The sequence below is a fragment of the Colias philodice genome, chromosome 8 (assembly GCF_061535455.1).
Source record: "Colias philodice isolate Cphi_HAF_F1 chromosome 8, ilColPhil1 Martin Lab GWU primary, whole genome shotgun sequence".
Classification (NCBI taxonomy): Eukaryota; Metazoa; Arthropoda; class Insecta; order Lepidoptera; family Pieridae; genus Colias; species Colias philodice.
In genome coordinates, this window is record NC_143093.1 from 8929815 (window position 1) to 8943963 (window position 14149).

Here is a 14149-nt window from a genome sequence, read left to right on the forward strand (position 1 = left end):
TAAACAACGCCAGAAGCGGATCGCTTTTTAAAAAAACAAACAATTATAATACTATTATAATAAAAGAAAAAAATATTATAATAAAAGACTATTATAATTATAATAAAAGAAAAAATGCGTCTTAAATTATTTTATTTAAGACGCATTTTTTCTTCAATACATAATATAAGATATCCACATTTTCCATAGTACTCGAACCGTCGTAAATTCTTTGCTATGACTTTCTTCATATTGTTATTAAACGAATTATGAAGTTTTTAACTGCGAATAATTAAATTTTCGCCAGCGGCCGCCATCTTATCACATAAACACAGAGCTTGCAGCGCCTCTACCAATGATTAATGTAACTATTTTATGATATGATCAAATAATTTTGATCATTTCATGAAAAAACCGCGCGTTTAGTTGGCCATATCGTAAAACGATTTCTTATCATTGATATGCTCAAGCCACATCATGATGTGGCCAAACTAAATTGGCCATTTCACGAAATGCGACCATTTCGTGAAATGCCCAGTCATATCATGAAATGAGCAAATTTACGATATGGCCACGACATATATATGTATATCTATTGTAATTAAATATCTTTGTTTGTAAGATATTCTCTTCGTCCATTAGAGACGACAAAGGATTGGCGGCTCCCTAAATCCTCAAAAGGGATAAACCCTTTTGTCAATTGTTTAATTAAAACGATCGTGGAAATTTATAAGATTAAATATTTACCTCAAAAGTCGAAACATCAGCGTTATTTACGTTGGGAAAAAGAAAAGTCCTGCGAAGCAGGAAAGTCTTAAATAACAAAACATTAATATAACTATTTGATCAATTACATTCTGACTAAGTTAGGAAATGACCAATAAATTCGAACTAGAAAAAATAAGAAAGAAGAACCTTTGTTTTTTAGAAGTCGGTAAAAAATAAGTCAGTACAATTAAAATTAGTTGATTGTGTGAAATATTAAATTGACGTTGAATTCTATAAGTACATCATGAAGTAAAAAGTTAATGTTAAGTTTCAATAGCCGTCTATATTCACAACGATTGTTTAAACGCTTAACGTTTAGAAATTTACTTTTTGTTTAGAAGCTTACACGTAATGAGTGGAAATTTTTGCAACAACACAATACGGATGTATCAACTATCTTCAAAAGGATTCGTAAACAATATTTTTTTAACAACTTCAACTTTTTCGCTCGGTTTTTTGCAACTAAAGCCGGCTACTCACGTACCTACCCCAGGGGCAATATTGGAACTATCTCGGTCGGAGCAATTTCAGCTGTTCTCTAAATTGCCTTTGCTTGCCTATACAGATCACAATAATTAAGAAGCCAATTGGGTGGAATCCCAATATTGCCCCTGCGGAAAGACTGCAAAAACAATATTCTTGTTTACAATCTTTCAGATTAATAATAAGCGTGTATCAGTCTACTTTTTGTATTATATTTATCTGTTCTGCTAAAAACGTTTAACCTCTACTGAAAGAACTTTATTTTATAGAAATGCGCGACTTTGAAGGACAGAATACCTATGTTTTATGACAAAGATAAAAGTTGAAGAGGATAAAATAAGGATGAAAGCTGCACGGGAAATGACAGGCTATTACGAGAAGTCTGCGACAAAGTAACGAACGGAAATCTAGTTACTAATTGATATTATATTAACTTAGCTCTCTAGATCATTTATATTGCATTTTGTATAAAATGTTGGTTATATTTAAATAGTTAGAACCAAACAAAAACATTCGCTTCTAAGAATATTTTCATCAATAGGTTTGAATGTGGTCTTAATTGACTTGTTGACATAGACAACAACAAGTAAAATAAGACCTATCGATCGTCACAAATATACGATTGAGGAAGAACATCATAACAAGACATATTTTTTACAATTTGACTCGCACGGCGCACCTCACACTCAATTATATTTCATACCACAGATTTTCTTACAATTCAATAGATAAGTACCGAATGCATTAGCACCTCACCTTAAATGGAAGTGCGTGGAAGTTCAACAATTAATTCCTTTATATTTATTATGTAGATGTGATCTAGAAGATTCCGTAGCACGCTGTGCATCAATGATACGTCTCAATTTGACTTGATAATCGCATTATATAAATGTTGTTGTATAATACGAGAATATTACGACTTATGGCAACATAAAGTAGTCCCTAGACGATGTTGCATGACATGCGTTTACCTGAATTGTCATGCTGCATGAGCGGCCAAAAAAAGTTGAATTATTCTGATATCCAAGATACAGGCAATAGCCTAGTTGGGATCTCACTGTACTCTGTAAACTCATTCTACTGTTATGATCACATTATCAATGTAATGATAAAATGTTTTTTGTTACTTAAGATTTTTATTATTATTTATACTTTTGTATACAGTTCGCGTCCTGCCTGATTGTAGTGCTTGAAACACTAAGTTTTTGCATGACATGCATCGATCTAAACATGCATGTTAGGCTTTCTCGCAGAATATAAAATAGAAGGGCACACCAATCGACTACCAGCAAGGAGTATCCATGTTATTCAATCATTAAATTAAATGAACATTCATGCATGAAACCACGTAACGCATGTCATGCTGTATTACCTTCTAGGTACAACTTTATCTTAGTAAAGTGTGGAGGCTCTATTTGCTTGGTTCTGAGGAATCCAATTGTTTTAATGTCAGTTCATTTGCCTTTGCTGATATGTGGATGAAACTTAGTAAATATTTGAGGCAGTTATACAGTTAGTGCTAAATACGTTCAGTATGTTATATAATTATATTGTGCGCATTAGTATGCAAAATATGCTAATAGTCACAACAAATATGATTCATCTCATGTTTAAAAGCAAGTATTGATAATGTTTGTTAATTTTGCATATATAGGTTAAAGTTGCGATATAAATAATAATATATTTGAGATACAATCAATAAAGATAAAGAACATTTATGTAAAAAGCTTTATGTAAAAATTATTGCTAGATACATTTTTGTGGAGTTTTTAATTTCGTTCTTTTTATATTGTCTAATTGCGCGTAGGTGCAAACTGCAAATCTTTATATTATGTATTAGTATTGAATTTAAAAAGGCCAGAAAACTTAACTTTAATTTAATATGACCTATTGTATTGCAATATCTGTATAAGATTGCTAATATGTATGTATAAATGTATTGGTATGCAATAAATGATTTGAATTTGAATTTGAATTTGAATTTGAGTTTCATTGGCTATTTAATTTGGTCCGTGGACTTTCACTGTTAAATCCTTTATCTACGGAAAGTTTCTGAATAAAAATTAACCTCCTATTTTAAGTTATGCTTGCGAAATGGCATCTTTTGAGTTTTGTGCCGATTGTAGACACAAGCTTTCTCTTTTCCAATTTAGAGGGACCAAGATACCTACATAAATGAAAATTCATTATTTCATTCATTTCAAAGACAAAAGGTTTTTTGGTATTTCATTTACATGTTAATTAATTCTCTTATTGTTTGAAATTTGAATGTAATAAAAAGTTAATCTACGAATGATTGACACGGAGGCTGGTATTTGCGTTAAATTCCATGCATTTGTCAAAATTTATCAGTTATTACATTTCGACACGTTATGAAGTACTTTGATAATGTATCGCGACTCTTAAGTAGTCTATTTACTTAGTCTACATACAGTTGAATAGGATAATCTGATAGCTTTATCTCGATAACAATAATACACTTTATTCGATTATATTGCACATACTTTCCTTCTTTTTTTCAGAATGGATACAGATCAAATATTGGTTGTACATTTTATGGATCTGTCAAAGAGGTGTCAAAGCTACTGCCGCCATTTTTTTTTCTTCATGGCAAGTTGGCACTTCATGGAATGACTAAAGCTAAAGCCGCCAATTTTTTGACAGTGTTCTTTATTCAAATATAATAATATGTCTAAGAAATTGTAAAATGATGTGTATTCTAAGTTAAAAAAACCCTTATAACGTTAATCCAATGTACTAAAATAAAACTGCACTGTTCTAATAGGAAGCGTTTATAAACAGAACTAAATCTCAATACCTTGGAAATAGCTTATTCCGGATACATTCTAGGCACACAAATAATCCGTAGGTAAAAGAAAATAACTCTTTTAATCTGCGAATGAAATTCTAGTAAAATAGTTTATCCGTTTTCAAGAAACGGAATATTATTATAAATATGATAAAATAAAAACACCGGTTTCCCGGAAGGCAGTATTATATTTATTCATGAGAACACTTCGATCCACACGTCGTCATACATTATTCAAATATTAAAGAATACTAAATTATAATAGATATAGTATTTATTCGTAAAACATACGGTTTTATAGAAACGGAATTTATTAGTTTAATATATGGTTTATATAATTAGTATAATATAACTAACGCTAATTTGAATATAGAACTCATTCAATAACAATGACAGATGAAAAATATTAATATTTCCACAGATACAAAAAAAAACAAGTACCTAATCGACACAGAACGCGAAATATGCCTTTAATGTCCAAGATGAACTTATATTTTATTCAAATTGTAAAAGCCTAATAAAATATATGGATTTTATATATAACTCAACAGTCGAGAGGGTAAACTAATATTATTAAACTAAATGAAATTCAAATGACTTTGACTTCGTATGGAATATCTAGTTACAAGCGGGTATCTAACCCTGGAGCACGAATGAATTTTTAATATAACCCTGAATCGATCGGAAGAACGTTATAGAATACGTTGAAAAATAATATTGTGTTATTCGCTAGCTATTTATAAATAAAAAATCAATTGACACCTACATGAAAGAACATTTGAGAGGGCGCGAACGAAAAATATTATGTTGTGTTTGTAACTATAGGACAATGAGAATGTATTTTTTGGAAATTCAACTGTGAATCGATAAAAATAACAAGAAATAATATGTCGCGGTTGTACAAGCGATCTATATTTAAAAAAAATATTGACTGCCTTCGCCTTGGTGATGCTAAAAAGTATGATGAAATAAATTAGATTCTTACACAGGATATTCTTATGATCATAGTTATCAATAAATTTTATAGTCATTATATTGATAAGTACTAGAAACCTGTCAACGTCATAGAAAAACAAACAGCTGTCACCCTTAACTGATAGACTGCAGTGTCTTATTCGTTTCGGAAACTTTTGGTCCAATATAAAAAAATATGAGCATCGATTGATGAAACAAAAAATATATTATGAACTTTAGCACTTAATCTTAAATATTTCATGCGTGTTGGTGAGGGTTACTTCAACCCAACCTTGAAAGTTTTCCCAAATCCAGCTTAGTATACTTAGGCTGAAAGCCCACGAAGGGATCGGAATACGCCCTTGAAAAAGAAACTCGTAAAACAAGCAACAAAAATAGTTTCAGATTTCAGAACTGATTGAAGAGAGTATATAAACCACAGATAATATATGCTATGATATAAAATCGATATGTCAACACTTTTTCTTTTAATTAAAACGTCGCATCGCTTCACAATTTCGCATATAAAGAGGACATAGGAAAAACAATTTATACATGACCTTACACAAGAAATTTCATAATGCATCCGCGATTAAAAGAATAGTAGACTACCTGAAGCCCTTATTTCGAGATAAATTTTAATGCTAGCTTTTTTTTCTAATATAAAAGTTACCAAGCATTTATAATTTATATAACAGCGAAATCGAGGAAGAGAAAGAGGATTAAAAACTTTTCAAACAGACACAATTTCATTTATCAGTATTACAATAATTGCCTTATTTTTGTTCAGCTATCAGATGGTTTTATTGCATTTTATTGTTAGGATTGTTTATTTTATGAATTGTTTGTAACGCAAACCAAAATTTGGAAACATTAACTCACTAGGTACTAACAAACGATGAAGTCCAAATACACGCAAATGTTACATAAAATGTACCTGAAGTTTATACTATTAAAACCAGGTGCTATTTTAGCACTGTGCTAAAAGAACTATGTCCTTTAACCCATTTATCGATCTCTAGGAATTGGAGCAGCGGATATTGGAAAAAGGGAATTCAATCAGGTTTTCGCAGAGATTTTAAAATTGACAAGCTCGTACAGCGTTGCAACATTCAATAAACCATTTACCATCTATTTATAGCATTCTCTTTAACAACGTTTTCAATAGATTCATCAGTTACTCATTTTACTGTTCATAATACATATCCATACTAATATTATAAATGCGAAAGTAACTCTGTCTGTCTGTCTGTTACTCAATCACGCCTGAACTACTGAACCAATTTGCATGAAATTTGGTATAGAAATATTTTGATACCCGAGAAAGGACATAGGATAGGTTTTATCCCGGAAATCCTACGGGAACGGGTTTTTCTTTGAAAACGCGGGCGAAGCCGCGGGCGGAAAGCTAGTTATAAATAAAGGTAAGTTCAGGAAAGAGAAGTTTCTGTGTGTATGCAGCATGTGAGTGTGTTTGTATAGCTTTGTGTATGTGATGTGTGTTCATGCTTGTATGAAATTATTTCACAACTTGTCTGTAGTGACATTTTGCAAAGAAAATAATAAATAATAATAAATAATGTCTTGGCTTCTTTTAAAGGGGGATGCAATGCAGCTGTGAAATGTTTTCAAAATCTATAATTGCATAATAATTACAATGTAGGAAACAATAAAAAACCAAATATAACATTACAAGTAAAAAAAAATAAAAAAAAAATAAAACTATTTACGGATTTATGCAAGGAGACAATATTGAAACAATCTTGCTGTAAACCTACGTCATAATTTAGAAAATATATTAAAAAGCTTTCGCGATAAAATTAAACTTGAAGCTTTATTATAACTCCAGAATGTTGTTCCAATCGAGACAATAATAACCATCTTAACGACGTTAGATTAATAAGTTTAAATTAACAATTAAAATCAGATACATATAATAAATCTGTAGAAGGGTCAATTCTGTACATTGAAAATATTGAAAAAATAACTAGCAGGGGGTGTTACTGGATCGATACCAAACCCAAATATGTGATTAAAAAAATTTTGTCTGTCTGTCTGTCTATCTGTCTGTATGTGAAGACATCACGTGAAAACTAACGGTTCGATTTCAATGAAACTTGGTATAAATATACCTTATTATCCTGGGGGTAAAATAGGATACTTTTTATCCTGGAAAAATACGTAGAAAAAAAATAATCTTAATTTTTCAGTTTTATCCATAGTCGTTGTTCTGTAGAACCGTGAACACACGTTGCGTATCTATTATTATAGGCCTAGCCGTATTTGGGTCCAGAGTTACTCAAAATGGAGAAATAAACTATCCACGCGAAGACCGATATCCGCGCGGACGGAGTCGCGGGCGGAAGCTAGTTTAAAATAAGAATTTTAATATCTATAGGTTCCTAGTATACATAGGTGGATTGTATAATATGTAATTATACAGTTATGTCCTTAGAATCCATTTGTATAAACATGAGATCTATTAACATCGTATAATTAATTACGTAATATACTGATTCTAATTATCATCAATTCATTTGAAGCTTTTTATTTAGGAACTTTTGCAAAAGTTACAACAAAACTAGGAATCAATACTAATATTATAAATGCGAAAGTAACTCTGTCTGTCTGTCTGTTACTCAATCACGCCAAAACTACTGAACCAATTTGCATGAAATTTGGTATGGAGATATTTTGATACCCGAGAAAGGACATAGGCTACCTTTTATTGCGAAATATGTACCACGGGCGAAGCCGGGGCGGACCACTAGTACAAAATAAAGATGTTATACGGCAATAGCAGCAGCTGTGCCCCACGGTTTTACCCACATTGCTCCTCTATAGCACTTAATCTGTGACTATGGTCATAGTAATATACAGCCACTATCCAACAGTGAAATACTTAATTTTTCAAATCGGTCTCGTTCCTGAGATTAAAAAAAAGTTTTTGCTTCTAAAACTAAACAAATGAATATTTTATACCTACATATGTAGTACTTAGTCTGGTAATATACAGTCTGAAATTATTTATTGTTATGATTGTGAATTCAAGTAGGTACTTCTTTTAACGATATCAATTATTCATAGATGTTATTACATTTTTATGTGTTTTTCTCATTATTTGTTTGTAGTTTATGATATTGTTATTTCTTACACGAATAAGATTTTAAATTACAGGATTAACATTGTAAACGTGTATAGGGATTACGAGAAGTTTTACGTACACGAAATTATGTTTTTGAATAATAACAATACTATAACAGCTATGTTTGGTGGTTTTGCTTTCATCAAAGAGGAAGCTCTCAATAGAATTATTCATAGAATCTCAGCCAATATTACAGCTTGAATTCAAACTATTCGTTTTATTATGTAAGTTACAGTAGGTATTTCTATACAATTCGCCTTCGTTATATTGAAATGTAATTAAAAGTGTAATAAATTATATTTTCTTGTGTTTGATATAACGCGTATTTAATGCTATTTATACTGTAGTTAGGTACTAATAATTTTTTACCGGATTTACCAGACTTTAAAAAATATTAATTTCTTATATTGTTTATAGAATAATTAACAGAATTAAATATTATATTTTCTAGGCAGTAAATACTTAATTACAATTGTAACACGAATTTCCTTGTTTTACGAATACATACATTTTTACCCATTTAGGCGTAAATATGCAGTCTTATCTAAAAGACCAAATTAAAACCATCTAATTGATGGCACATGGTATTTCAAATGGATTAGAAAAGACATTGGGATTTCAAGGTTTACCATTTTATTGTAGTTTAACCTTTTTAAGGATACTTTAGTGGCGTAAATAGATAAATGAAGATTAGCCTTAGCAAGGTTTAGCTATAAGTTGCGCCCACGGTTCGCTTTGGCTTAATAGATAAAAATAGTACAAGTTTCAGAGAATTTTGTTCACTCGTATAAGGCTTTTATGAAAATATTAAATACTATTTTAAAACAGCACCAACACCTGTACTGCATAGTTGTATACTGTATACGTTCCAACTTCCAGGAGGCAACGTTTTTCAGTTTCAATTTGCCATTTATTAAGTACTTACTTAGGTTACATATGAGTTTCTTTATTCTTTACTATAACAAAATTCTACCAATTAGAAAATTTTATTCGTGGAACATTTTGTGAGACATTCTTGTTATGGTTGTTCCATTTTACAGGCGATTAAAATAAGAAGGTATATAATAATATATATAGGTAGTTATTATATAACGCAAATGGATGTTTATGAATAACAGTATTGACAACAGCAAATATATTTATGATAAGGATAAACTGAAAGTGACAGTATTTTTTTATAGCATCTACAGACGCTCCGATTTGGTTGGTGCCAACCATATTGGAACCGACATGGCAACCATTCCAACATTGCTACAGATTGTCCGACGGTTGGCCTTCCAACTGTCAGTTGACCATAGAGTAATATGTCAGTTGACCATAGTACGAAGAGAATGGGCTAAATTCTACTATAGAAATAGAGAAAATTACAGTCATATGCGGCTCTTATAACTTATTTTTTAAGGTTTTTAATGTAGCCGCACTGTCAATTTTTTTAATACTTCTAACATAATAAAATACGCTTGATTTCTGGCATCTCTATTTGCGTAATCTTTGTTACTTAAGTCCCACAAACAGGGAAAGTCTTTATATAGTTCCAGTAATTTTATTAATATGTCACGTTCGGTGACCGTAACTCCCTCGGCGTTCATGTTGACGTCCTACACCGGCGGCGTTGCAAATGTGAATGAGCCAATTACCTATATTACTCTATGGAATGAGCCGATTTGGTCGGAACAAAGCTTCCACACGTTCCAATTTGGTTGGATCGGATAGGAAGTTGGTTTGGTCGGTATTGCTGGCGCATCCGACCACGTCAAACCAATATTAATAATAATTATGTCGGACCAACCGCTCTCTACACTTTCCGATTTGGTCGTGGTCGGATGGTTGGCACCAACCAAATCGGAGCGTCTGTAGATGCATTAAGGCCTGCATGTGACAAATGTCAAGTAACAAGTACATATTTATATTTTTAGGATTCCAAAGGATTTGTACATTTTAGTTCGAATCATTTTTATCTGTACTTTTTGTGAGTGCGCTGATGACAGATATAGTCTGTTATATTTTTTATCTGTTCCAATTCCAAGGCCAAAATATAGCGTTCGATTTCGGTTTTTAAATGTAATTATGAATAATAGGTATCGTGATTTTGTACCAATTTTAATGTTTCCTTTGATTTATTTTGTAACTAGCTTTCCGCCCGCGGCTTCGCCCGCGTTTTCAGAGAAAAACCCGTTCCCGTAGGATTTCTGGGATAAAACCTATCCTATGTCCTTTCTCGGGTATCAAAATATATCTATACCAAATTTCATGCAAATTGGTTCAGTAGTTCAGGCGTGATTGAGTAACAGACAGACAGACAGAGTTACTTTCGCATTTATAATATTATATAGTATGGATTCGATACAGAGGTAGGTACCTACATGTTAACAATCTTTTATGTATTACTGTTTAATTGATTAAATAGTAATTGATTTTCTTTTAAGCTATATATTGAAATCAACCTTTACACATTATGCGACAAATATTTATCAGAGCCTCCGATCATAACCAAATAAATATATTGTAATAAATTTAATGTACCTTGTGTGGTTTTTACAATATTGTAGAACTGTATAACTTTTCACTTGAAGTAAAATTACCTCGTGGTACATATACAAACCAAAAGATTAAAGACGTTGTCAAATCGCTACCACGTTATTATTAACAAGGGATTTGCAAGGGTTGAACCCCTATAAAGGTGATCTCAACACGAAATTGACCTTTTCTCACACTTTTACACCCTTTGAAATTAAGCGAAGCAAACAAATCAAATCCTTATGTGTGTCTAATAGTGTATGTAATGGATTGGCTTCTGGTAAGTCAACCCTAATCTAGGGTTCAGTGGTTAATCAACAAAAGGAACTATGGAGTTAATCATGTCCGGGAATTTCTATTGAGAAGGATTTTCTGTCAAGTAATGTAATAAGTAATAAGTTTGAGATTGGATATTAGCATAATTGAATGATGTGTGAAAAAATGTGTGTTTATAAAAAATAAAAATCTATTTCATTTTGGCAAAGAAAGTCAAATTAATTATTATGATTTAAAATATTAACAATTTCATAAGTTTTAATTTGATGATATGCGTCAATCATGATTAAAGAACTTATACCTCCCTACCCATTTTTTGTATAATCTGTTTTCAGACAAGTTTCTAGGACCTTTTTATACTCTGTGACTGTGACTCTGTCTGAACATTATTTATTATATATTTTCAATGTAAGAACTTGACCCTGCTTTACTGTAATACGTGTAAATTATTATTTAATTTACTCCCGCATACACATGTGTATCATTGAACTGTTTCTTTTCATTATAAATTTATTTTTATCTCAATCAGTTAAGGAATTCAAAATGATTCTATTTCCTTTGTGTGTTTACATTAAATAGATATTACTATTCATTATTCATTGATTATATTATTTTTATCTATGTTTCCCAAACTTTATTTTAACATCTCCATGTTAAAATTAACATGTTATTAATTTGAAACTTCGGACTCACATTTTTTTTATTATAGGGAAATAGATTGGATATCAACTTAATAACTCAAATACATGATTATTGATTACTCATTTTAATTCGTCTTTTTGTCAATAAATTTCAACCTTTATATAGAATCGATCGAATGCTAACGCTTCGAGACTATTTTTATACAAGTTATTAAAAGTTTAAATGTTAATTTTTTAAATAAGTTAGCTATAATTCTATACAATGTTCTCATCGCTTATTTTTTCTACGAATATTTCAGGGGTGTTGGACCAAAACAGAACCGGTGTCGGCACATGTTTTAGTAGAATGTTAATTTTAATTCTTATTTTATAGTCATTGCTTGTGTGAGATATTAACAACATTCGAACCTAGTTATCGCAAACTAATTTACATAATTGGAGCATTTAAGTTTCACCGCACTTCAAGTTAACGTGTTAGGTGTGTACTCGTCTAGATTCTGGTGAAATTAAGGGTCGTGGTCGCATGTTAAGTACTAACTTAAATTTTAAAATATACAAAACCAAAAAAGGGTGACAGGACGGAAGAAGGAAATAATTCTTAACAAAAAAATAATTAAAAATAAAACAATGAATGAAACAAAAAATTAACGAACAACACAAAATAAAATAAATTAACATACGCACTTGTGATGTGATGGTGTGTAGGGTACCGCTGAAGAATCGTTGTAATTTTCACGTAAGGGGTTTCACGAATAAAACTTTCACAAATAATTGACAATCCTGAAGGATCCTCACTCACTTGTGCTTGTTATGGGGGTCGTATTGGAGCCGGTATCGCGACTGGGGTCAGGTGCACATGCCGCGCTGGGAGGATTTCAACTGTGCCGGTGGCGACGACGTGTTGATGGAGCGTGCGGACCGTCAAAGACCGATTTGTTGCACGCACACGTGCTCACTTTTTCGCGGTTGAAGCGCGACTGACGGATGGGAGCGATCGCCGCTAGTATCAGCGTTCAGCACCAGGGAGATGCGCTATGGAGGCTGCGCCATGCGTCCCTCCGCGCCCGCGCCCCGCGAACACGCGTCATTCCACCCCGCACCCCTCCCTAACTCTCACCCCAGGAGATCGCTCCGACCCGTCCTGATGAATACAAGGATTATTATTTCCATTTCAGTACGGCTATAGAATTAATAAGCTTAATTTTACACACAATAGCATAAACGTTTTTCTACAGGGCAAATAATTAAAAAGTGCTTACAGAGAGCTTTGCATAATTCGTATTTATTTTTAATTTTAAGTGATGTTTACCATACATTTGTAATAAATTCAGAAAGTTTTTTTTGTATTCTTTTTAATTGAATTAAATACATATCTATATGGGATAACTTATATCGCGTATGACACAGTTACATAATTTGTATTCTGTTGTATGATCCCAGGCGACACGCAGCCTGCGCTTACAAGCTAAGTAACCGTTAACTTTATGGTCCCTCGAGAAACTTGCCAAAATTATGTAGACACTGACATATGATATTGTTTCTCATATTTATGTCTAAGTAAACATTATTCTGGTTATAGGATAAAGTATATTATTATTTATATTTGGTATATCATATTCTTGAAACAATTTTGAATTTCTTTAGACTTTAATATACTTTATAAAAAAACTGCGTTTAATAATTTGGTATAAGTTTGTTTTGTTTCTCAGTGAAAAAAAAAAATACGTTATCAGAAAACCCGTTGTCAGAATATCTTCCTCAATTCATTGATTTATATTATTGGGGATCAATTACCGCACTTTGAGAATCCTTGACATTTATTTTTATAGTCTGCTTTGTCTGAATAACAAGCGCCAATTAAAAGTTAAACAATTTGTTATTAGTTAGGTATTCATAATCTTTATTAACTTCCCTTAATGAGGGTAGTTTTTTGATGACGCCAATTTACTTGAGAATTTTACAAACGATGAAAATTGGTTTGGTGTTATTATTTATACAATTAATATAATTAATAATTAATTTCCCTATATTTACCTTTCTGGAAATAATTTGTACGTTGTTTTCACTGTTATTAATTATTATTAAAATTCACTAATACTACAAGTATCAACAACTTCTTTGAAATTAAAAAATTAAGCTATCAACAACGTCTTTCAAAATTGGAATCATCCATAACGTAAACAGATTATACACAAACATCATTTTGTAAGCGTGGTCTCAATTACCGGTTATTCTAAAAATATTTTTAATCTATGTCAGTAGGGAACCTAGTGCAATGACTTGCTTTGATTATATTATTACTTAGTCATTTTAAAGGAATTTAGATAATCTGAATTTTAAACGAAAATGAGGTGTCTTAATAATATTGTCATCGATCACAAAAAATATAAAAATAATGTATTTAGTTAAAAATAATTTAATTAATATTGATGGAGTCTTTCTGAAATCTTTTTAATTTTCTTTGTGTAAATATTTTTTTTGTGATTGCAACTGCAACGTTGATATAATCTGTCGAAATTTTATTTTTCATTGTTTTCGTTTCTTTTTCAAATACGACTAATAATTTATTAAGAATTT

General features: G+C 31.4%; 1 protein-coding gene across 3 annotated transcripts in view; it reads right to left on the reverse strand.

Moving 5' to 3' along the window:
• Positions 1 to 12664, reverse strand: part of Esp (Epidermal stripes and patches) — a 32007-nt gene extending 19343 nt beyond the window's left edge. Inside the window, exon 1 of one of the 3 annotated variants that reach the window (XM_089698393.1) lies at positions 12372 to 12664. The gene's annotated coding sequence lies outside the window, so the exon portion shown is untranslated. Of the gene's footprint in view, positions 1 to 12252 lie in introns of all 3 variants that reach the window. The other 2 variants (XM_089698392.1, XM_089698391.1) reach the window with 2 other exon arrangements.
• Positions 12665 to 14149: the final 1485 nt, after the last annotated feature.